The sequence below is a fragment of the Myxocyprinus asiaticus genome, chromosome 3 (genome assembly GCF_019703515.2).
Source record: "Myxocyprinus asiaticus isolate MX2 ecotype Aquarium Trade chromosome 3, UBuf_Myxa_2, whole genome shotgun sequence".
Taxonomy (NCBI): Eukaryota; Metazoa; Chordata; class Actinopteri; order Cypriniformes; family Catostomidae; genus Myxocyprinus; species Myxocyprinus asiaticus.
In genome coordinates this window covers 19,003,730-19,030,624 of record NC_059346.1, presented here as the reverse complement: position 1 = coordinate 19,030,624, position 26,895 = coordinate 19,003,730, and the positions used below count along the sequence as shown (strand labels likewise).

Sequence of the window (26,895 nt, the reverse complement as noted above, 5' to 3'; positions counted from 1 at the left end):
GTACATCATGATGTGTACTCAGTTTAGAGCGTGCGCTGGCTGATGGACCAGGCCACTTTCGTTTTTGATGAGGGGTGTGGGGGTCACTAACATGGGAGGATACAAAGCAGATTATAGAGGAAATTTTTACAGGTGGAAAACAGACACTTGCCACCTTTTATTCCAACCAATAGCATGTTATTACTATAACATATTATATATATATATATATATAAAAATAACAAATGATAATATAATGGAATATCAAAGTAGCCTTTCTGTGGGCCCCCCTCCAGTGAGGGCCCCGTTACTCAGTTCCATCATTACCCGCGCTCCGACGCCCCTGTACAGTGGTGATCATCTATGCTGGTCTTTTCAGCAGGGTTTTGCACATGAGGAACAAATCATCATACTCCCACCCTCCTTCTGTCTTCTAGTCCACTTTTCTTTAAGCTGTGCATCCCACAGAGACAAGAATTCCAGTTGTCCTCTCACTGGGTTTTTGTCTGACGTGGAATTTGGTGGTATGGCTTGAGCACATAGTTGTGGAGAGGCTGCAATTGATTCTGTCAGTCAGGTGCCTACCTCACCGACTCACTCAACCACAAGACTATTGATTAAGAGTGATGGATACACAGCTAAATAGTGAAACACTCGGAGAGAAAGAAGTGGTTGTCAAACTGTTATTGATACATCACGCCATGCCTATATGTACACACACATTAGTCATAATATTTTGCAGAGAAGGAAGGATAATGACATGAGGGATGAGGGAATGCAAACTACTCCATATCCTGCTGACAAAGCCACAAAAGCACACCTGAAGAGGCTAAACTTTAGTGTATCTTACAAAGCAGGTGTCTCAATTATTTAAAATAATTCTTGCCAGTATAACAGCGGAAAAAAACAAATAACGGCTTTGAAGAACAATGAAGAGATTAGCTGTCCTGAAATTCAGGTTATCTTCTGTTAGTGGCAAAACTGCCCAGAGAATAACTTTATTGCTCAGAGGTTGCTCTTTCATGTCTCATAGTTATTTTATAGTTATGTTTCATTTAAGTATCAACTTCGTCTCAGATGTTTCTCCTTAAATACCTTAGGAGAGATACAAATAGAAACAACATAAGTATAGAGCTATAAAATTTCAGCTCTCTGGAAAGCATAGCTCAGATAAATTGATCATGGAAGAATTTGAAGAGAAATGTTTGAGTTCATGTTGAAATCTGACTTTTGACTGCTGACTTTGTTTTCTTGGAAAATCCGAGCACAGTTTGTCACATTGTTGAGATCTCTTCTGAAACTCTAGGGGAAACAAGGCATTTTTTTTCCAATAGAAAAATCCAAGAAGCAGCACACTTAAAGGAATATTTCAGGTTCAATACAAGTTAAGATCAGTCGACAGCATTTGTGGCATAATGTTGATTATCACAAAAATTTATTTTAATTCGTCCCTTTTCTTTAAATAAAAAAGAAGTAAAAATCTGGGTTACAGTGAGGCACTTACAATGGAAGTGAAGTGGGCCAATCCATAAACGTTAAAATACTAATTGTTTTAAAAGTATTGCCAAAAAAGTAAACAATGTACGTGTTAACATGACTTTAGTGTGTAAAGTTATATCCAATTTTACAACTTCGTTGCCATGACAACATAAAACCTAAAATTTAAATGACTTTACAGCTCAAATAATTAAGTTTTAAGTATAGAATTAATGTAATTGCTTTTATAAAATTATAAGTTTCACATTTCTGCTTTTAAACAATAAAAAAAATTGCCCCATTAATTTTCATTGTAGTGCATCACTGTAAACTAAATTTTTGTGAGTCAAATATTTATTTATTTATTTTGTGGTAATTAACATTTTGCCACAAATAATGTCAATTGAGCCTAACTTGTATTGTATAAACCGGAATATTTCATGAAGCCTCCATTTACTCTACATTTTAATGTCATTGCTGTCAAATATGAACAATTGGCATATTAAAGAGATTTTATGTGCAATTCTTTTTTCCAATTGGTGAACATAAAAAATCAAGTAACTTGTAAAGTAGATGTTATCTAAACACCACCATGCCAAACTATCACAGCAAAAGTTAGGCCTAGGTTATAACTTTAGCATCAGCAAAGGGCCAGAATGAGAGACAAAAGGAAAAAGAGAAGTGTGAAAGAATAGAGCAGAGGGGGATGAGAGGGATAATAGAGACATAGCAGCCTGTCAGATGCTGTTAGACAGCCATGTGGATGGAAATGATGGATGATCTCCCCCTGGACCACTGACCTCCCACTCCACTTCTGATGGCTACAATATGTCAGCATTTGTCAGGTTATAGCAAAACCCATACATGCACATTAACCCTCCTTTTCCAGCTCAGCTAGACCCTAGATATAAAATGTATTCCCATGCTTATATCAGATGAAAATAAGCGGCCTGTATTTATATGGCTATTATGTTGTGCTAATTTGTTTTGAACTCAAATGATGTCTTATGGAGTTTATTTACATACTCTACTCTGAAGTCTTGAAAAGTTGGTATTAGTGAAGATGCTGAGACAACGTTCTGTCAAAACAGAGCTGTTTATTCGCACATGTGGGTTGTAAGTAGATATTTATGCTCGGCTTAGACACTGCTACTCTAACTGATGTTGACTGGCAGGTCACACCCACCTGTAACTCACCTACTGTGACACATGCCATAGCTGTCATCCTCATCTCACCTGTGTGATGTCACTTGTCATCTTGGCCTGTCTGTCTGCCTGCAAACACAGCGATAATACTACACACATTTTCCACTGAGTCTGTGTTATGAAAAGGGAGGAAGTCTGTTTTATATCTTTGGATGAGATGACAGAGAGAATCATGTAGAGGGTCTGGGAGAAAGTAAGTGTGTGTATGACATTGTGCATGACAGCACACGTGAGCATAGAAAAATTGGTTTCTGCTGTCAGGTGATCTGTATGTCTGTGTAAACTGCTGTGAATGAAACTCTCCTGATGAAAAATACCATGCACCAGATGTAGAGGTACATATAATCAAACACACAAAATCACTCTTGGCAGCTAATATACACAAAGTGAAAAAACAAAACAAAAAAACATTAACACATGACAGAGCAATGACCACATGTGTGTATTTTGAGATAATATCCCATACATATGCTGTGTCCCAATTTGAATAGATCTACTGAGCACTAAAAGTATGCACATCACTTTTAAAAGGAAAATGCAGTCTTGATCCCTGCTAAAAAAAAGACCAGCTTAAACAGCTGGTCTAGGCTGGTTTTTGCTGGTTAGTGCTGGTTTGGTGCTGATCTAGCTGATGGACGAGCATAGCAATGCTTTTCACCAGCAAAACCTAGCCGGTGAAGCTGGGTGACCAGCATGGTCTTTCTGATGAAGCTGGTTAAGCTAGTTTTAAAGCCTGGTGGACCAGCACCCAGCACTAGCACCCATAACACAACATAAGCTGGTGACCAGCAATGCTGATCTTTTCAGCAGGGATAGCAGAGACCACCTTGTTGTGTACTGAAAATGTTAGAATCTAGCTAAAGGCCCTGGCATACTCACGGCGAAGTGTTTCTTTGTTAGAAAAAGCAGAGCAACGGTATACTGTTTGAGAACATTTAGACACCTGCCACGCTGCTGGGAAATGTGTTATCAATGATATTATGCCTCATTCTATGAGTAGAATTCACATGAGATTAGTAAAAGAAGCTGTTTTAACCACTCAGTGATGATTTAAAGTTATATATATGCAGTAGATAATGTGTAATTTGTCAGGTTTACATTCTGCATTCATGGTGCTAATGCACTAACGTGGCCATAATATGCACCAGTTACACTCTGTTATTGTAATTTATGATGACACTGATATAACTGCAAACATGGGTGTATAAAAGAGTGTTAATGTTCAAAATACAGACAAAAAGATGATGAAAAGAGAGGCATATTCGGCTGCATATGTGGAGCAGCATATCAGACAACAGAGTGAATAGGCACTTATAGTATTTTAGTATATTTGGTTCCTTTTGTAGATTAATTAAACAAAAAAAACAAAAAAAATCGCACAACATGTCTTGGAAAATGTCTCTATGCAAATGATCATACAGATATAGGTGCGTTTTTTCCAGCTCATTAATAACTCTGCAAGCTGGTTTGTTCATGTTGACTGATCTTAACTGACTGAACGGGAATTAGTTGTCGGCCTCAAAGTAGGTGAAGTTCCAGGTCACACCTACCAATAATGTGGACTAATGGCAGTAAGGTGTTTAGCAGCCAGTACAAAGTTTTCCTGAATGTTCGCACTGGTGAGCTATTACGAACCACCGAAACAAACTCAGAAACACCTTAGTTTTTGCCACACTTTGTTCAAAATTACCCAGATATAACAAAAAAATACCCGTTTGGTCTTCAATTTCTTATGAAGTATGCCGAGGCCTTAAAGGTAGAGTAGGGGTACTCAAGTTCGGACTCGGGAAAGAGATCGCCATTTGCCAGATGTGCTCTGCCGCTCTCATCCAGAAATATCAATAATATAAGTACATTTTAAAAAGTATGTTCCCCAACTCTGCAAATTATTAAATAGAACACGTTTTATCAGACTCACGCTTACTACGCAGTCATTTCTAACTGAAAATGTTGACTATATCGAGACAAAATAAAATTTACTACTTATCAGGGACATTTACACTAATATGATGGATGAAATAGACAATGATGGAAATTGTACAACTCAGTCCGTCACATATTTGTAGCGCAACCTCTGTGTGTTACCTGTAAAGCTGGCTGTGGCATCGGGGGCGTGGTCGAGCGCCCGTCCAGAGAGAGAGAGCGGTAAGGGCGCTTACACCTGAGCTAAATTATGTCTAACACCTGTCTCTAATTCCAGTGAGTTTGGGCAGAGCGGCATATAAACAGCCATGTCACCGCCAAAAGAGCGAGAGAGTCTGACACGAGAGTGCCTACAGTGATCGCGGAGGCTGATTTGTTTATGTTTATGAAGCTAATGTGTTTACCTATGTGAAGCTAATGAGTTGAGTGCCTATGTGCCTCTGAGACTGAGTTTGTGAAACTGAAAAGCATTGAAGTGGCCGATTAAAAGCCTTACCTGAGTCTGGAAAAACCCGCTTTCCTGTGTCCTCCTTCCCTTCTGCTTGTGGAGTCATTACACTGGCACTAGCATTTCAATGGCAAAAAAGTCAGAAAATATAATGAAGAACACAAGTGAGGGGAGAAGTCTCTTTTCACCTATTATCCATACTAAATATAATGTGAAAAGAACAACATGTCAGCTCAAGGAGAGTTTGATCTTGACTTTAGGGAAGTAGGCTACACCTGGACACAGCAGGAGGACTGAAAAGTGTGAAGTGTAGTTCTGTAGTATATAAATATTTTTTAATGGTATCTGATCTTTTCTGTTTTTATTTTATGTTGTTGTATTTAATTGTATTGGCATTTTTAATTGTTTTAATATGACAATTTATTAAATGTATTAAACACATTAAATGTATTTAATTAATTACATTAAATGTATTTCACCCATAATTTTAGATAAAACTAAACTAAATTGAATGGATAAATTGAAAATGAATTAGAAATAAAAACTAAATTAATATTCAAAATAATAATAACTCTGGTTGTAATGACTAACGCAGCTTTCACTTTCTTTGGTGTATGTTTGAGTGGAGGGGAAAAGCAAAAAATAATTGAAATATCAAAAGAATGCAATAAGAAGTGTGTTGAAGGACAGTTTTGAAACCACTTTGAAATTTGTTCAGCAGGATACTGTGACGAGGAGGAGGGCGTGGCCAGGCCATGAGGACGCACGCCTGGCCCTGAATTGTTCTAGTCAGCCGGGATGGGGATAAAGACGAGCTGGAGGTGCCAGTTCGATAGAGAGAGAGAGACACACACTGAGTGTGTGTGCCTGTGTGTTTAAGTTGATTTAACCCTTTCCAGCCGGAGCGTTCAAATTTGGGAACAATTATTCCCATGGTTTCTATCTCAATATCTTTGCCGTCCAATCACCGATTTTATTTCTGAAAACTGCCAGATATGCATGACAATATAAGCTAAAAGCACATATGATTGGTTAAGGGGTTACTGGGCAGGAATAATAAATGTATTGTCATCCTCATCATCCTCCATTTGCCTGGGCGGAGCCAGAGAGGATATCCCGGGAGATTACCTCAAGTGTTGGATTTACTGCTTCAAATTGAAAACTGAGGCGAACTTTCGAAGTAAGACAAGTTATTTAACATGTGTTGTCAATATTGTCTATTGAAAGTCAAAACGTTTTAGTTACGAAGCATTTATTTGTAGGAGTAACGCTAGTTATTTCTTGAAAAAATGACATGACCGTTGGTGTTCATCGGACAGGCAGCTAGCCTCTATTTTTAAGCAAATTTCTGTGAAGCTTGCTAAATAAACATTAGCTAGAAATACTATGTACATTTTTAGCTAAATATCAATAACGTTTTTGGCCAGTTTTGTCGTTTGTGAAAAATCTGCCAGAAGTAATGTGAGGCAGAGAGCAGACGCTGTTTTGTTTTTTTTACGCTGTTGTAGGGCTTTACTGGTTGTTTAGATCAGTGTTACTATCAGAAATAATTAATAATTATTTCTTTAGTTATTAATTAATATTTAAATTAATTAATTTAATCTAACTTATTAAAACCTCATATGGGGCTCCAGTAAATGTAGTGCGCTACGTTTAGGAGCGGGTTTGGTTATTAGCAATAATTAATAATTATCAAAGATAATTATTAATTATTAAAATCAATAGAACATTGATGAAAATCAATGTTAGTTTTTTTTTTATCCTTTAAATCAACAATTATCAAAGATAATCACTAATCATTAACATCGATGAAACATTAATTAAAATTAACACTAGCTTATTGATCATTCAAATTCAACAATCGTCAAAGATAATTATCAATTATCAAAAATCAATAGATATTAATCTGAGCACTGACATCCCGTCAGCATGACACAGGTGTATGCAAAACAAACCAAAACACTTCTCTTTGTAATATAACAAAGTTTATTTATGCAGTAATATCAATTAATAATACAATGCAGTCAATAAACTTCGACTTACAACTACAAACTAAACAGTGATATGATTAGATATGGAAATCAAAATAATCCTATAACACATGAGGGTGTGTGTGTGAGAGTGTGTGTGTGTGTGTGTAAGGAGGGACGTGCACAAAATGGCGGACGTGACTCTCGTGGAGAGTATGTCACGCGAGACTTCCGGCTAGAGAATATGGCCGTGAATGTGGGCGGAGAGAAACCAGTCAATGGTAGCTCTACTAGCCAAAAATGTGTGCGAGAATGTTTGTGAGGGGATTGTGAGATGGAGATTGTGTGTATGTGTGGTTAGTACGAGAGAGAAAGAGAATTAAGTGACCACCCCAAAACCGGTTTCGCGATCGTGGGAGAGAAAGCAGCTGTTAGTTTATCACTCAGAGACGCGTTGGACGGCTTGTAAACTGTCCCGCGGTCTTTGATTCTTTAATGGTTAAACTCAGTTTGCCGGTCTCACCCGCGATTGCGGAAATGCACAACAGTCCAATGTGGTTGGACTACAATACAGCAAATCTCATTCATGATAATTAATACCCTGAGTATTAATTGCAATGAGCGGACTCGGTGGTCCGTAAACTGTACAAGCAATAACCTTGATACACAAGAATAACACACTATAATATTCTATCTCTGCCCAGATGTAAACCTCTTACTTGAATCGGTTGAGGACGTAGAATGTGTGTTCATCCGTCCTTTAACTCCGACTCGGTTCCTCGAGGCTCAGGTGATGATGGGAGGCCGTTTCCTCGCTTTGTCGGCGGGCAGTACGGCTGCTGATTCTCGGTGGGCTGGCGGAGAAATCAGCGACCTCGACTTGATTGAAGATGGAAGAGAAATCTTTTCTCTCTTCACTTCTGTAGGCAAACGGATGAAGATGTGGATTGCTCGGCGGTCTCCTTCGGATCCGTTATAGTGTTCGGTGGAACACAGAGTAATCCCAACTCATCCAGTGAGATGGAGATTGTATGGCCACAGTTTCAAGTTGGACGTTACTTCCATGTGCCACGAGGCTACACCTGAGAACGGGCTGGAAGCAAATCCTGGAAGCATTTCAGAGGTATTTCTATTCCTGATGATGTCATGGTTGAGGGACATTCTGTTGTGTGCCTCATCCAATAGGAGTTGAGAGTTCGATCCTTTAGTGAGCAAGGCTTCATGGGATTTGTAGTCTGTTTTGGACTCCCTTTGTTTGATTTTGGTGTGATTTTTATCAGTAAAATTTATGACTTGGTATATGGGCCTGAGTTAGGTTTTATGACTGTGTTAGGCCTGCCTTTGTCTTCTATCTGAATACATGAGGCCCAACACTGTTCAGACCTGCCTTGAAACTGGCCTGCTAGTTAGATAAGTTATCTAGATTGTTGATTTTCCCATGTAATAAAAAAATGGTAGATATCTTTCTATAATTTAGCAGATAGCCTTACCAATCCATCACACAGACATGATTTTAGGTTGTGTGTAGCTTCCTGTTCACAAGGAAAATGTGAGAGGGCTGTCTGCAGTTGGATATTCTGGTTAGTCTGCAAGCCTTTGACTATTCAGTGTATGGATTTGTGAAGTACACACTGCTGGCTACCAATTGTGTACTTTTTTTTTCTGTTGTAGAGATGGAAAGACTATGGCTCCCTGCATTTGAGGGCATGAGCACACAGGAGGAAGATCTGTTGGACCAGGAACTACTGCAGGAAGACCGGGACCACCAGGAGATGGAGGATGAGATGGAACCTGATCCCCAGCCAAGACCATCAACTGGGTATATATGAATGTGTATGTATTGTTTGTTTCCATTTCTCATATGACTGATACTCACAGTAACACTAACACTGTTACTCTTATTATTTTGGGTATGGCTAGCCATTCTCGCACAGGTCCCAAGTCAGCTAGAAAGCGTAAACGCTTCCCTGACTCTGTTTCTTATCCCTCGTACTCTGACATCGATTCACAGGCACCAAAACCTCACCCATTTAAGCCTAGCTGTCCATTCGGTATTGACTTAGGTAGCATGTGTCAGGCTGTGAGATCAACCTCCAATAAGATGTTGCGAGAAATTGACTTTTTCATGCTGTTTTTTACTCTGGCTATAGTTGCTGAGAAATGCAGATTTACAAACCGTCAGGGGTGGGAGCTCGTCCTAAACTGTCCATCATATTCCAACTACCAAGGAGCTTGGATGGAGGTGACCCCCGATTAATTTTACAAATTTCTTGGGTTGCTCATTTACATGGGGTTTTTAATTCTCCCTGATTCCCATCGTCATTGAGGAACCAAGTCACTTCAGGGCTCGTGGGCGAGGGAATTTATTGCACATGACCGCTACAAGGCTCTTTTAGCAGCTCTACATGTAGACCCTACCACAGAGGATAATCAGGATTGCCTTAGGAAGTTGTGTTATCTTATGGACCACCTCAAACAAAAATGCCAGCAGCTCTTTCAGCCTAACCAAAATCTTGCAATAGATGAACGTATGGTCAAGTCTAAAGCTCGGTCAGGATTTAAACAATAAATGAAGGGCAAGCCTACTCAGTGGGGTTTTAAATTAAGGGTAACTGCAACATCAGACTCGGGGTATACTCTCGACTTTAATGTTTACACAGGTAATCATGATGGGCATGTCACTGACTTGGCCACCAAAGTAGTTGAATCATTACTGCAGCCATTCAAAGACCGGGGCCACAATGTTTGGTTTGACAACTTTTACACGTCCCCAGCTCTTATGGTTAAGTTGTTAGAAATGGGAACTAATGCCTTTGGGACATGCAGGGTGAATCGTAAACTGTTCCTGCAGAATTTAAAGACATCAAAAGATGGGAACGCAAGACAGCTCATGGGGATATGAGGTGGTGTAGGATTGAGGGGAATATACTTGTAATTCAGTGGAAGGACACGCGTGCAGTTACATGCCACTCCAATTTCCACAATGCGAATGGCTCAACTGAAATGACTAGGTTTGTAAAAAATGATGGTGACTGGACAAAAGAAGTAGCCCTCCAGCCCACTGTCATCAGCGATTATAACAAAAACATGGGCGGTGTTGATAGGTCAGACCAAATGATAAAATCTTACGATGTCCTACAAAAAACTCAGAAGTGGTGGAAGACTTTTTTTTTTTTTTCACTTCATAGACATTGCCGTCGTCAGTAGTTTCATATTGTTTAAGGAATGGCAACACATTCATGTGGCACCAGGGGATGAGTGAAGGCTGGTGAACTTAACCCAGATAGATTTCAGAGAAAACCTGGCTCGTCAGTTGGGAGGTATCGATATTCACAAAAGTTTCCCTTTGCATACACTAAAGCCTGTAGTCCCTCCTTCATCATTCCACACAGCCCATGTCCCTAAATTTGAAGGGTCCTCTAAGAGACGTTGGCTATGCTATCAGAAAAGTGGGACTAAAAATAAAACTAAAGTAGCTTGTTGCGCCGGAATGTAATAGCAAAAGACTTTGCTTTGTTCACGATAGGAACTGTTTTCAGTCTTGGCACTCAGCTGAGTGTGACCAGTTTCACGAAGAGGCCTAGGTTGGGCTGTGTTTACTGGTGTTGTCCTCCCCCTCCCCTCCCCTCTTTTCTCCCTCTCTTCTCTCCACAGGTATTGCAGTTGTTGAGTATTTATGAATTTATATATATTCTGTTCCTGCACTCTTTATTAAAAATGTATTTACTGTAGATAGTTCGAAAGTTTGATTTTGTATGTTTTGCTGTGTAATTCGTGAGTAATTCTAATGTTCAAATTAAATAAAGTGTGTGTTTTACTGAACACATAAAATGTATATTTCAGTGTTTGTGTCCTTCAATTTCAGATGCAATCTCAATTTATTATTACAGGTGCTCAAAAGGAGTATTTGAGGAGTGGTCATGTGAAATGTATCTTAATATTCTAAATGTTTGTTTTATTCCATTTTCCCACTAATCACTAGAATATTCATAACTTTCAAACAATAGAAGTTTCCCTCTAGCTTGTAATTAAAATGGTTGAAAATGCAGTTGTCTGAAGTATGGTGGCCGGAGAAGATTTTTGTAAAAATTGCTGTGTGAAATCTTATTGATAAAGGATGATTAGCCTTAAATAATCATACATATATTTATATCATTTGAAAACACTAGTTCTTCTCTTCAATATGGTATATACAGTTCAGGTGTGTGATGTTATATGAATATGAATGTAATATGAAAATTGATATGAATATCATATTCTGGCACAGAATGGAATTTTCGGAATTTTGGGCTACAGGCTTTAAAGGGTTAAGCTGATTTATGTCATTAAAAGTTTCGTTGACTGCTCAGCCGGTTCCCGTCTCCTTCTTGCCCATCCTTACCTGTTACATTGGTGCCAAAACCCGTGAAGAAGGAGGGATGCACTGTCGTGGAGTCCTCACCGCTGCCGTCCGCCAGGGAGGAGCCGCGGCCATCCGCCAGGGGTCGGAGGAGTCGCTGCCAGCTGCAGGAGTCGCTGCTGGGAGTCGGAGGAACCACTGCCGTCTGTCAGGGAGGGGAAGAACCGCTCCTTCCACCAGGGGTCGGAGGACTCGCTGCCATCTGCCAGGGGAAGAGCGGCTGTCGTCCGCCAGAGGGCAGAGGAGTGGCTGAGGACCAGGTGACGGCATGTCCGGGGACCGGCGAGCGAGTTTTTTTTTTTTTCTCTCTGTCTCTCCCCCTCGCTCTTTCCCTCTCTCCCTCCCCTCGTCTCACCCAGGGCTCCAGAGAGGCAGGGAAGACCTACCAGCAGAAGGACGGCCGGAAGGGCAACACCTCCCCTCCAGGAAGGGAGGGGAGTACATCATGCCGGTGGCTTCCCCAGCCTGAGTCATGCGGTGGAGAATTGTGACGAGGAGGAGGGCGTGGCCGGGCCATGAGGATGCACGCCTGGCCCTGAATTGTTCTAATCAGCTGGGAGGGGGATAAAGACGAGCCGGAGGCACCTTGCCCATCCTTACCCATTACAGATACTAATAATTATTTTTAGTAATAGTTTTTTTGCATTCATATTGACAAATTGTTTTTCTTAGTTGTGAAGGTTAAAATAAGCTTAAAATATTGATGTTGAGTTTACGGTTACAATTTTAATTCAGATTCTTGAACAGATTCATTCGGACTCAGACTCAGACTCGACTTAGACTCGGCCTGTTATGGACTCGGTCTTGAGTCCGACTCGGCCCCTTTTGGACTCGGACTCAACTCGTACTCGATTGTTTAAAGACTCTGACTTGACTCTGACTTGACTACGGTGAACTCGAACCCAACACTACTTAAAGATGTACTCAGTTTTTTAATTTCTCACTAAAAAGCTTTAGCCATAAAGATATGAGTAGTACTTTTAAAAAAATATGTTTAAAATCACTCACATAAGATGAAGAATCCATATCAATAGCCTAATGAAAGCATGTTTATTTCACATGGGCTTCCTCAAGGCGGCCTCCAGGTTGAGATCACATAGCCAGCTGAATACTACTCATCTTGGTAACCCCCCTGTTATGCTAGGTAGTGCACCTTTAAATTCATTTATACTTAACTTTTATGGTCATTATTTTAGAAGTTGCTGTGACAGCCTCACATATCTCACCATTTTTCCACAACTGAAAATGTTAAAAGTGTATGGAACTGTGGGATATATCAGCACAAAAGCATAAATGAATGCAGACAACAAAAATCCACACCAATTCTAATCTTGCATACTATTCTTGGAAATACAAACTGTTAATACAAAACTTTCATCTCCAAGATTCTCTACACTACTATTTTCTCTTCCACCTGACTAATGTTGAAGATGGAGAGGTGGAAGCAGCTGTAAGAGCAAGACAAGCATGTTTACACAATCATGACAGTTTTGTTGTGTGGCCTGAAAAATCTTTCTCTCTCTCTCTCTCTCTCTCTCTCTCTCTCTCTCTCTCTCTCTCTCTCTCTCTCTCTCTCTCTCTCTTCTCTGTTCTGTAGCTTCTGACCTTCTCACCTCTCCTGCATTAATCCGTTGTTGGTAATAAATCAAGTCTGACAGAAAGGCTTGCGCCACTACGGTTAAAATCGTTTGTATAAATTCACATACTTTCCACTCCTGCCATAACTCTGTGACAGCCCTGCACAGAGAGCTGGGAGGAGCCTCATGGGTAATTACTCTGAAGTTTGGAGCTCTCGATCCTTTCTTCCTATCCCCTCTTTTCATTTTCTTTTCACAGAGGATCCTCTCTTTTGTATTCCACTTTGGAGGGTGGAGAGCTAAAGGAGGATTTTTGTGACGCTATCACACTTTTAAAGCCTGGAACTATCGTAAACCTTTCAGAAGGCAAACCTGCTCTTTTTCAGTCCAGGGTTTTTGTCAACTGAAAAAAAGTGCATTAAATAAATCGGAGACTTGGCTGAATGCGGTGCTTAGCAAAGTAATTTCCCTAAAGAACTTTTGGTTCTTTTTATATTGGATTCACAACCCCAGCTGCAATGCCTCGTCAGGCATTCCTCTTTTGTCAGCTTGACTGGCTCGTTCTCCTCACTGCATGCCCCCCCCCCCCCCCCCCCGAACCCTGAAGAGGAAGAATGGAATTGTCGTTGTCTGACAGACCTGATCTATGATCAGTTTTACGCATTCCTTTGGTAAAAGTCTTTGCAGGGTTTGGGAACGTTTCTGGTCCAAGATCAGTGGTTGAAGGCTTGGTGGAATGCAGAGATTGAAAGCAGATGGCTACTTGATGACGATGGCTCGATCCAGGAGAGGAAACTTTTTATTCCTCTCCATCCATCATTCAGAGAGAGAGGGAGGGTGGGTGGGAGAAGGAGTAATGGCTGACGTTGGGTGTCTTAGTTTCTTCAAACTGACAGAGGCATGAGAAGACCTAATGCACACACAAAAAAACAAACACACACACTGATGCATATACGTATATATTTGTGCTCTTGCCCCCTTATTAGTGGTTTTGTCCTTTTTCCTGTGACAGGCTTCTGTTCTTCAGACTTCGCAAAAAAACGACTGAAATTCTAAAGCGTTTACATGACATTTTCAAAAGATGAATTATTGTTTTAGTCTGACTGAATTCAAACTTTTCAAGTGCATGTAAATGTAACCTATTTATGGACAGGTTATGTAGAAAAATAGTCAGTTAGGTCATAGTATGACTATCTAGTCAGTGAAAACTCAAGCCGGTTCTGAGGAAGGTTTGCAGACGCCACAGCCAAGCACTGGCTCTGGCACAACAGCCAGCATAATTTCTCTGGAAAAGGGGTATCAGCATGCTCAAATAGCTGCTGCTCACCGTCCAGAGGGAACCACATGTTGTTTCCTCCACCCTCTTCTGTTTTTTTATCCTCTAGTCTTTCTGTTTGTGTCTGCTCAGCCCCGCCCCGTGGAGTTGTGGTGTCTGCTATAGAAAGACAGAAAGAAAATGTGTGTCAGTGAAAAGGAGAGGTCATGTGAGTAATGTACATGACAGCTGAGAACCATTAATCACTGTCACACTTGAAAGGGAGGGAGGAGACACCACACACACCAACACACACACATTCACAGACACAGGCCTCTTCAGATTGGGATGCCTTCCTGTTCTCTGAGTGGGCCCGTTTGCCCTTTCCACACTCATAACACCCCTTATATGATGGCTGTGTGTGTCTGTCTGTGTGTTTTTCTAGGTGTGTGTGACACTAATGTGCTGCTCTAGCTGTTTGACTTCACACACACTGAGCTTTCACGCAGCAGGAACTGAATTCATGACATGTCAACATGCCTTCACCGAGAGAGGAAAAGGAACAAAAAATAGGGGGTAACGCTACACCCCTTGTCTCTCCCTCCCACCCTCCCCCTCACTCCCACTCTCTTTTACTTACAAATCCACAGTTTCTGTCTTCCTCTCATTTTGTTTTTCTGTTTTGATCTGAATTCTCTCTCTCTGTTATTATGTCTGCCTTCTCAGAGGACAGACAACCAGCTGCCTGTGTTTGTGTGTGTGTGGGAGAAGCCATTCAGTGTGTAATGACAGCCCTGGCAGGTCCCAGTGTAGTCAAACCCTCCCACATCCAACCCCCTGTCAGCTGATGAATTTGTCAGACTCCAGACTTCAGCACTGATCGTGGTTCATAGGAGCAATGCTGCTTCTGATCTGAGATCAGACCTGGGTTTATTCATTTAATGGCAGGGATCAGCATACAATTATGTGCAATACACAGCTTAGTCAATTATATTTATTTAACATATCCTACCTCTTCTGCATTACATTCCCTTGTACTGTATATAAAATATTTGTATTTGTACATATGTATATATATGTGTGTGTGTGTGTGTGTGTGTATATATATATATATATATATCAGATGGGGATGGCTGTTCTTGCATCAGCACATGGAAATGTAAATGAACATGCCGGAGGGATTAAAAGATTAAAATGTAAAGAGAAAACAATGCAGATAGGAGGATTGTGAAAAGAGAGAAAAAAGAGAGATAATAAAGGTTCAGTTGTTTCTTGGAGAACTTTAAGGCCCTGATATACCAAATTGAAGAATGAATGGGTGTGAAGTAATTTAGAACAAAAACTGGCCAAAAACAAGGTGTTTTTGAGTTCATTTCGGTAATTTTTAATAGCTCGCCTATGCAAAATTTTAGGAAAACATCTTACCGGCTGCTAAACACCTTTTACTGTCATTGGTTGGTGTGATCTGGAGCTCCACCTACATTAAGGCTGACAGCTAATTCCTGTTCAGTCAGTCAACATCAGTCAATATTAAGTCAACATCAGTCAACATTAACACACCGCCATGCATTTATTAGCGAGCTGGTAAAAATGTACCTACATTTGTACAATCGTTCATGTAGATACATTTTCCAAGAACGTCATGCATTTATTTATTTTTTGTTTAAATAGGTGCATATTATGGCCGTAAATGCGCATTAGCATCATGAATTCAGAATGTAAACAAGACAAATTGCAAATTTTCTACTGCATATATATTACTTTAAATAATCATAGAGTGGTTAAAAAAGGCATCTTTTACTGATCTAGTGTGAATTCTACTCATAAAATGAGGCATAAAGTCATTAATAACACATTTAAATGTCACATTAGTTAAGGTTTTACAGAGCATCCTCATATTTAAATGTACTTCTAAATGCCTCCCATAGCGGTGTGGCGATGTCTGAATGTTCACAAACAGTACACCGTTGCACGGCTGTTTCGAACTTCTTTTTACCCCTGAACAAAGAATTAAGAAGAACTTCTCCGGAAGTATATTGGGGCATTTAGGCTCAGCAAAGAATCCTGTTCTTATCATGAACCATTTTATCTGTGTATTCTACATTGGGTTCTTGAGGCTATATGGCTTTTGAGAGTAAAACAGTTATTGATGGTCAGCGTATTGGTTTCTGGGTTTATTGAAGCATCATTACATACAGTGGCCCCAAAAAGTACTTGGACACTTAGGCCACGCTTAATGTATGAAATTTATGAAATTGCATTATGGCCTGGCGATATATCGAATATTCACGATTTTATCGTGATAATTTGTAGTGCTTTTTGTAGTGGTTAACTGATATGGTTTTTTTTAATGCCTGATGCCGATATTCAGAGAGCAGGGTGGCCGATAGGCCGATACAACACACAGTTTAATACAGTAAATAACAAACATAAAATTGCTAAAAAATAAATAAATAATAATAAACTCTTATTAAGCACTATATTTACTCAATTTCACACAAAACTAAAAAATTATATTGTATTTTAAATGGTAGATAATAGTTTCTTCAGATTTCTGTTTAGTCATAACATTTTAGTAATTTATTTGTTCATGAAGAAATTGTTAATATATTAGGAAGGAGGAAATAACAATACACACAGCAGTCCAGCAACCATGGATGGCATGTCTACATTAGCAATCGCATTTACACAAAAAATATAGAAAAATGTTTTTTTACATACAGTGCATAGTGAATAAGACATTTACTTATAGCACATGTGAAGCGCTTTTACCTTGGGCTGCATCCGAAAACGTAGGCAGCTGACTTGCTACATTGCTGCCTAATAAGTTAATGGCTTAACTGACATCTGTTTTGAATGAATGGAACTCTTAAGGAAACTGGTCTCCAAACAGTTTGAAAAGCACCTTATTTTCATCGTACCTCTGTATACAGCCTCCAGAGGCAGCATTTTCCTGGTTTCGGACGCAGTCTTGAAGTTGCACTCACATTCTCTGCGGATTCAGCATGAGCAACAATCTCCAAGACAGTTTAAACGGCCTGGATCGCCTACTTGGATTGTCATAGACGGACCATCATGATTTGTGAATAATAGGAACTTTTTATCCTATCCTGAAGTTTTTGATTCTGGCTGACAGGATACGTGCTTCAGAGGAAGATATTAGATGAGTGCTCGATGGGAAGAAAACGCTGGATTTTTGTGAGGTTCGTGAATGACATGTCTGCATGTCTTACAAATGAGATATCTGCATATAATAGAAGTTTTTATTGATTTTTGCCTTTTGTCATTAAAAAAGTTACAGGGAACTGTTGAGGGGAGACTGTTAGAATAAGTGCTTCAGAGGAAGATTTATGAGAATGTCCACAGGACGCTGGATCTGCTGAAGTTGTGTGAGGTTGGTTTATTACATCTGTTTAAACAAGATATGCGCATATTTGCAGATGGTATATGATATTAGTTTTATTGATATTTGCCTTTTTATCATTAGACAAGACAGGTAAAAGTTACAGGGAATTGTTGAGGAGAGAGAGAGGGATAATGAAACAGGTGAGCATTTAACATTATGAGCTCAAATGTGTCTGTCTGATATGTGGACCATTTAAGTGACACTGTGTTGCACACCGGTCTATTATTGTAGTAACACAATGGCACGTAACGACAAAACGAACCGTGACTGGTCGTTTAGTCACTGGTCGTTTAGTCACACTGGTCGTTTAGTTAAACTTTTTTAACTTTTCCCAAAGTCTAACTGGGATGTTGACTACTTGAAAAAAAAAAATAGTCCCCATATAGGTTGCATCTTCATTGCAATGGGCATTAAATCCCTTAAACTGTCATCCTCCACAATATTAATCTGTCAGTAGACTGTGGCTATCTGCTTTGCTACAGCAATCATAAAGCCACATTCATGATTTGCGTCAGGGTGGCAATGCCAGCGTCGTCCACCACTTTGAACTCACCATGAAAAGCACTTGCAAACATAAACATCTCATTCTGAGTTTGGTAGTTAAGATTTGGTGTGCTTCTGTGGTAATTAAAATGTGCCTTACATAGGCTTAAAAATACTTGATTTCTATCACAAGTCCCTTCTGGGCTTGTTTTGAACATCAAATAGCGATAAGAGCTCCTTTCTCCATAATTTTATCACCGACAGAGAAGCGCTGTCAGAGATTATTTTATTTACTTAAATAACAACCTCTGCGGCTCTATCAATAAAATAAAAGCTCAAAGTAAAGTAAATGTGACAAAAATATTTTACTATTGTACAAAACAAATATAATCCTCATTCAAATAATAATAATAATTCAGTATTATATTGTATTATAATACAATTCAACTGGGCTTCAAAAGTGAGTGAATTGTTTTACTAAAAATACTATGTATGAAAATATTACTTTTTGTTACTGTATTGTTGTATTGGTGCATCTAAACAAAAGTGACTAAATACTGTTGTTCGTTGTGTTAATTTAGTGAAAGCTGTAGAAAACATGCCTTCATTATTTTTACATTTTTATTTCATGAATTAAACATTTTCAATATAGTTGGCTACAATGGTTGTTTGGTTGAAATGATGGTTCCTTTGACAAAAAAAAAAAAAAAAAAAAAAAAACTTTAATGCTATTTTAAAACAAATACAGAATTATTTAGATAAATATTGAATATCATCAATAAGCTGAAAAATATTGAGATATAATTATTGCAGCCATAATGGCCAGCCCCAAATTGCATACAAAATATCAAACCACTTGTCATCGGCAAAGAATAATGTTTTTTTTCTTGGAACTAACATCATTTTCTTAGCCATTTTTGCAATTACTTTCAGCCAACTGAAAAGGGAATTTTAGTGTATGTATGAAGTCAGTTCCCCTCAAGTTCACACAGGTGTCCTAGCAAAGTAAACACAGGTGTAGTTTACTATAACTATGGACATGTTTCACTAAAGTTTGACAAACAGAAATTCTTCATATACTTTACAGGACATACTTATTGTTTATTATTCATATTATTATTTAAAACTTCTCTTCGTGAAATGTTTTGCTTGCATTTTTTATTTTATTTATTTATTTATTTTTTTTGCTTGTGCTATGTTTCTTTAAAATAAATGCTTGGTTTGATATGTTCTTATCTAACGCAATGACATTCATACGCTTTTTGTGGCTTAAGAGTCTAAATAGTTTTGGGGGCCACTGATGGTTTCCTAAAGAGCAAGGGAATAAAAAGTTATTTGTGGAAAAGGTTGTCCAATGGCATTAAGCTGTAAAATGCTTTGGATCTAACTGGACCTTTTTTAAGAGTCTACAGAGTCAAGAACCAAAAGAGACAAATTTATAAAGCCAATTTGTTTTGGTTTGAGCAATGGTCTGTTACAGTGATTCTAAATGAGAAATAATAACCTAGAAAGAGAGCTAAATACAGAATAAATGTTTATGTTTTGGCCACACTCTCTGCGGTGGGCTTGATTGGACATGAAACAGGCCTACAGAGTAAGCACACTCGTCCAGTCTGAATCAGCTATGACTTTTAGTCTTATAGCCACAGTGTGATTTTCCATGTTAGTTTTGAAACAGTACCTCTGATCCGGCACAGGGCGTGTGGACGTTAGGGTATGCTTACTGTGTGTGAGAGTGAAAGCTGCAGTGACCTCAAGGTTTGCATGTGTGTGGCAGCAGGGCAGACAGATTGATGGGTGGTCCTTGGGAGAGATAACAACACACAGACACACACAATATTTAGTTATGGCGGTCTCCACCACATTACTGTTATTATTCTCTCATTTCAGTGATTTCTAACTAATGTACTGTTTGACAAATTGCAATGAGGGTGAAACATGGGGTTAAGAGGTTTTATAGCTTTCAGATCCTTTTTTGTGGTTTTGAGCAAGTATGCAGCCTAAGCATATACACTCAAAAAAAAGGATTTTTGCAGGTTGTTCACTTAATTAAAATTAACTAAAGCAACACAATTCTAGAACATTTTGTCTTAACTTAAATTCATTTAGTTAAATTCAATTAAATTTGTAAAATTTAATGGAGTAAGGTCTACACTAATATTTTTTGTAGCATTGATGAAACTGTCCAGGGGATTTCAATTTCCCAGCATGCTTTGCAAGGGACTGGATGGTGTGAACAAATGTTGAAACTAAGTGTTATTTTATGCAATTCTGAGCAAGATAAGAACAGGTTTTGTTCATGTTTACTGTTCTGTTTTTATCATTTTTTAAAAGTAGTGTTTGTTTGGCTGGAGTTTGGAGGGTTACCATTGTGGTGAAGACTGGTGCTTGTGCTTTGGTTGAGGATGGCCTTGTGCTTATAAGCAATGTTTGATTTGATTACTGCTGAGTTCTTTAAGCAGTTGTTATTAACCTGATGGTACAACAGTTTCATTGTTCTTACACTTGCTCACCTAGCATATACTAATGATTATAAAAAAATATTAATCTGTACCAACATAGGACAATTAATTAAATGAACCTTAGTAAATTAATAAAAATACATTAAAATACATATAAAGTAAATTGATTTGACCTAATCCAACTAAATTATGTTGGTTTAATGAAACTGAGTTAATTAGAAGTAACTTAATTAAATTGCTTGTAAAAACTTTCTTAAATTAAGTAAAGTTAATGAATTTGTTTTTTTTTTTTGTTTTTTTTTTAGTGTACTATGAATAACTATAGAGCACAGAATCACTGAACTACTGGGGAAAATGTCAATAAATGTCTTTCTAATTAATTAGAATGATACATTATCTGTTATATTAGTTTTATAGTCCACAAATATTTCACACAAGAGAAAATATGACTCCATAACTAATTAATAATGATGACCTGACTTTGTTTTTTTTATTTGTTTGTTTGGCTTTTTTATTTGTTTATTTTATTTTTTGCTTTGTTTTTTTGTTTCTCCAAGACAACAATTTTTATGAGACACAACTAAGACCGTCAATTTACTTCACCCAAATGAAAATAAAGGCACGATTGCCCTGGTTTTTAGAGTTTTTTTTTTTTATTATCTAATTTCCATCCAACGTCCCTCTAGAAATCACCTTGAAAGGCAACATACTGCAGTTTCAGTCAATTTTTCACACTGATTCCTTAAATCAACTGTGCTTTTTGGCAAGGAGAGAGGAACTGACATTGGATAAAAACAAACCGTAACAGTGTTTGCCCAGAGGGCTCTCACCCACACTCTTAACTGTATACAGGTCTGACCAGTTTTTAAATCCGCATGATGCAATGAGACCCACTTACACGGCAACAATCTCCTGCACATAAAGTACTTTGTGCACATGCTGTTGGTCAGTCTTAGACACACACATATTTTGAAACGTCAGTCACTTCCTGTTTCTTTTGGTGTAGTCCTGGCCAGTTACACACACACACCTGTTTTGCCAGTTCCTCTTTCTTCTCCATTCTGTAGATCTGGCCAATTACAGGCCTTATCTGTGAGTGAGAATAATGAGGTTACACACTGAGCAAATTCTATCATGTCTCTGTAATGAGATTTGGGTTGAGCTGCGTTGCCGCTGTGGATGGGGTGGAGGACAGACACACTCACGCTCATGGCACGTTATCTGCTCCCCATCTCTCCGCCTGACATTCCAGGAAATTGCATTCCAGTGAAGGAGGGAGCAGAAGAGTCAGTGACAGTGTCACACACTCTCTCTCTCTCTCTCTCTCTCTCTCTCTCTCTCTTAGTCACACTACTTTTGCCTGTCTCTCTCTCTCTCACTCTCTCTCTCTGTCCTCTGACAGCCTTTTTGATTTATGACTCCAATTCCCTGGTGCAGATGCAGCCTGCACTCATAACCATGTATATGTATTATATTTTGCTGCCCTCTCCTTGCCTTAGCTTCTATGCTTTCACATTCTCCTGCACCGCCTGATTGATTATCCCATCCACACTGTCTACAGTGCTTCTCATCTTTCAGAAGTATAATCCCTGGCAACAGCATGAGAGAAAAAGACAGAGACTTTGAGCCTTGAATGTAAAGCACCCATATTAGTTTAAGTCTTGCTTCAATCTGGAAAAATTCCAAGTGGGCTGAATGAATGATTTGTGCATGACTATATGAAAAGGTATCCTAGAGTGTCTGTCTCAGAGGTTCATTGGGTTGACATGGCTTGATGGTTCTTTGGATTGTGGTTCCATGGGGTAGAGGGAGACTTGATGACTTGCAATATTTGTCTCAACTAAACACAAACGAGACAACTGTTACATACAGCAAGACTGGAGAATTTTCATGTGGAAAGCATTGCTCAGAATGTGTCTTAAAAGAGTTTGATGAGACATGTTTAAGTTAATTTTGAAATCTTTGACTCTATATTGCAGACTTTGTACCTTGGCAAATTTTTGCACAGTGAGACATTGTTGGGATCTCTTTTGAAACGCTAGAGAAGACACGTTTAAGATTACTGTGGCCGTTTTCTCCACAGGAAAAGTCTGAGAAGTAGGAGATGTGAGCAAAAGACTCAATTTTCTATCATTTAAATCTAATTTTTGTCTAAGAGAAACAAAAGAAATATCAGAGATCTTATTTGTAACTTTTATTTTCAATTAGTTGGTTCAATGGGATAATCCCAACTAAAAAGACCATCTTATGCAGCATGCAATTCCCAGGGTGGTCTAGGTTAGTTTATCCTGGTTAGTGCTGGTTTGGTGCTGATCTAGCTTGTGAACCAGCATAGCCATTCTTTTCATCAGTAAAACCTGGTGAAGCTGGTTGACCAGCATGGCTTTCAGATGAAGCTGGTTAAGCTAGTTAAGAAGCCTGGTGGGGACACCACCAGGGTTTTTTTTTTCAGCAGGGTTACTAAAGCTCATTTTGAAAGTCTACTAGCTGGTATTGGATAATCTAAAATGGTTGCCAACACTGTTATTAAAATTTGTTAAATTGCATGGGAAAATATAGATTATTTCAGAGTCTGACTTCCATTTGTAAATGACTGTAATAATTCTCTGTCACTTCAATAACAAACTTTAAGACTGTCTTCATTCACCCAGGCAGTTAGCGACTCTTCAGTTATATTAACCCCAGAGCTCTGGGACAAGCCACAGATGAACTAAGGACACACCCATGCTAACAGCTACATTAATTCCTGTGGCATGCTACAGCTTCGACCACTTACTCAAAACGCGGTTAGCTGCTATGGCGCTAACACTGGCTTTCCCATGGTTTGTGCCAAAGCTAGCATCTCATTATGGCCTCTAGCTTTTACAGCACTGTAAGCTTTTAAATGGAGATTTTGGGCATGTAGGAAAAAGTTAAAGTTGACATCCCTTGAAATAGACAAGGAGGTGACATTGGAAGACTCCAGGGGACAATCTGTGCGAGCAATTACAGTAGAGATCACAAAGAATATAATTAAGCTGCCAAAAAGTGTTGTAAATGGAATGTTTTTCAGAGTGGTTAAACCAGCATTGTCATGAGAAATGCCTCAAGAGATGTTGCTGCTAACACAAGCAACAATAAAAAAAGAAACTAGAACAACAATAAACCTTTCCCGTTAAATGCGTTTGTGTGATGTGTGCGTACTCTATGTGTCTTTTGTTTTGTTTCAAAACGTAGTGAGCTGCCTTGCTGTATACTGCCCTGCTGAAAAGACCAGCTTAACCAGAATGCAATTTGGTGCTGGTCTAGCTGGTGGACCAGCATGGCCATGCTTTTCACCAGCTAAACCTTGCTGGTGAAGCTTGTAGACCAGCATGGTCTTTCTAAAGAAGCTAATTAAGCTAGATAAAAAGCCTGGTGGGACACCAGCACACAAAACACATCATAAACTGGTGACCAGCAGTGCTGGTCTTTTCAGCAGAGTGTCTACATTGACAGCTGCCTTCTAAGGTAGTACCTTAATTGAAATGGAACCGTATATTGATTTATATATGTTCTACATAGGCAGCAACTTTGGATGTAACACAGGAAACTGTCTCACAATTGATTCCAAAAGAGATTGATGTTACCATGTTGCTAAGCTAACAACACAAACTTTAATTAGCATAAAAATAACTCTAACAGGATTAACAAAACAACTACTGTATTTCATTGGTACTTTTAGGTATTGAATGAAATACATTTGTTGTCAACTTTTCTCTTCACGTTTAGGTATATTATTAGGCATTATAAGGATATCTTAGAAGGCAGCATAGTTTACTGCCTACCACGTGAAACAGCCTTCACATCGGAATGCACAGAGCGCGTGTTCAATGCTCTGCTTATACTTCAAGTGCGAGGAAGTGTAATCGAGCTTCAAATCATGACTGTGCCAAAGAGACTGCAGATGTCAAGATTTATAGTGAAAAAGGAGCTAAAATTTGCTGTTACTCACCCAAAACCGATCACTTTTAAAGACAGGAATTAAACTTCTCAAATCATATGGATTACCATTTTGATGCCTTTATGTCCTTTTTGGAGCTTGAAAGTTTTGGTCCCTTTGTATGGACAAACACTTACACTACCGTTCAAAAGTTTGGGGTCACTTGCCTGAAATGTTTCTCATGATCTTAAAAACCTTTTGATCTGAAGGCGTGTGCTTAAATGTTTGAAATTAGTTTTGTAGATAAAAATATTATTGTGCCAACATATTAATTTATTTAATTACAAAACTAAAATAATATTAAACATTTTTTTTTTTTTTAAATGGATGACTTGGACCGAATAATTAAGAAAAGCAGCCAGTAAGTGCCCAGCATATAGATGGGAACTCCTTCAATACTGTTTAAAAAGCATCTCAGGGTGATACCTCAAGAAGTTGGTTGAGAAAATGCCAAGAGTACATTTCTGCAAAATCTAGGCAAAGTGTGGCCACTTTGAAGATGCTAAAATATAACGCAGTTTTGATTTATTTTGGATTTTTTTAGTCACAACATAATTCCCATATTTCCATTTCATTTATTCCATAGTTGTGATGACTTTACTATTATTCTAAAATGTGAAAAATAAAAAATAAAATAAAGAATGAGTAAGTGACCCTAAACTTTTGAACGGTAGTGTATATATCCTTTTAAAATCTTTGTTTGTGTTCCGCTATAGAGAGTCATATGAGTTTGAGATGGCATAATTGTGAGTAAATGATGGTGAGAGAATCAGCCCCTTTCCCACGTACAGTCCCGGTACTTTTCCCTTAGTAACTTTCTAGATGAGAACTCTTTAGAAGAATAGGACACCTGAGGAGACTTTACAACTATTTACAATAGTAACCCCTGTAGTCATCTAGTATCGACCATTTTTCTTCTGACGTTTTTTGTATGTGCAATTCAATTGCAACAACTAAATCAACAACACCGATGGAGGACGCTAGGATCCTACACCTTTATTAGGGCTGTTTTACACTAACTTTGGCTGCATCTGAAAATGTCTTTCTGCCTAATCAATTAATGGTTTAAACAACAGTGTTTTTGGATGAATGGAACTCTTAAGCAGACCTCTGAACAGTTTAAAAAGCACCTTATTTCATCTTACCTAATTATACAGCCTCCAAAGGCAGCATTTTCCAGTTTTCGGACACAGCCTGTGTCTTCAGGTAACAGTTTTTACTTGGTGCTTGAGTCGTGCATGCCGTGCGTCCTGAAGGAGAGGAAAGATGAGGCGGACAAGCTACCACACAGCACACACTGAACTCAGCTGACAACATGTTGAAAACGCACTATAAATCTATTTATCAACACGATCTTTTACAGTAAAGGCTTTTATGACTCAACATAAATTACTGTACTGAAATACTCACTCACTGACTTAAAAAAGACGTCTTGATGCAAGTTAACAACGCAGTAACAGGCACGCAATACTTCCCTCATATAAACTAGATTTCATGACAGTTTAGTGTGTAATAAATAGTGTTCAATTACCCACTCTCAATAAACATTTTATTGTTTATATCCATCATCCCAGGAAATAATCAATGTAGTCATCCAGAAATCACTTTATTTTCTGTAGTCACACAGCACAAACAATACAGATACAACGAAACTCAAAGTGTGTCTCCCGATGAAGTAACACAAATACACACACATGTGAAACGGGTGATTCTCTTTGAATACTTTGTTGGTTTTGAATACTTTTTCATTGCTTGTGTATCATAGGTTTTTGACCAATCACAGGCTGCAGCACCTCCCACAGTCCCTCTATGCCCCCAAAAGTACCTACCCCGGAGTAGGAGCTAAAATGTCCCTTAAAACAGCTATGAGGAACTATAGTTCCTCAGTAGCGAATTACAAAATGTACTATTCCTGGGGAAAAGTACCTAAATTGGCTTTAGTTCATGCAGTGGGAAAGGGCCTATTATTTTGTGGTGAACTATTCCTTTTAGTTTGAGTGTGAATGAGGCCTTACATGCAGACCCACTCTTTCTGGCATGTTTGCTGTCTGTTCTGCACAGATTCAGCTGAGCCAGTACAGCAAAACCTTGTTAGTTGAGTTTATTCAAAGGGTTTATAACCATTTGAGAGAGCTGAACAGATTGGTTTTCCACTCTAATAACATAGGGGGGTTTCAACATTTTAAAGAACTGCTGAGGTGGTAGTTGTTTACGGTGTGCAGGATAAGATGAGAGGAAGTATTTTAATGTTGTTCTACTCCTCTTCTCTCTCCTTATACATCCCCTCCACTCTTTGCTACCCTCGTAACAAATCTCTCTCTCTCTCTTTGCAGTCTCTCGTGGTCTGTGC

General features: G+C 38.7%; 1 long non-coding RNA gene across 1 annotated transcript in view; it reads left to right on the top strand.

Moving 5' to 3' along the window:
- The first annotated feature begins 8,562 nt into the window (after positions 1-8,562).
- LOC127417223 (uncharacterized) overlaps positions 8,563-26,895 on the top strand; it is a 29,040-nt gene continuing 10,707 nt past the window's right edge. Inside the window, exon 1 of the long non-coding RNA XR_007893242.1 lies at positions 8,563-8,835. This is a non-coding gene — a long non-coding RNA (uncharacterized LOC127417223). The remainder of the gene's footprint in view (positions 8,836-26,895) is intronic.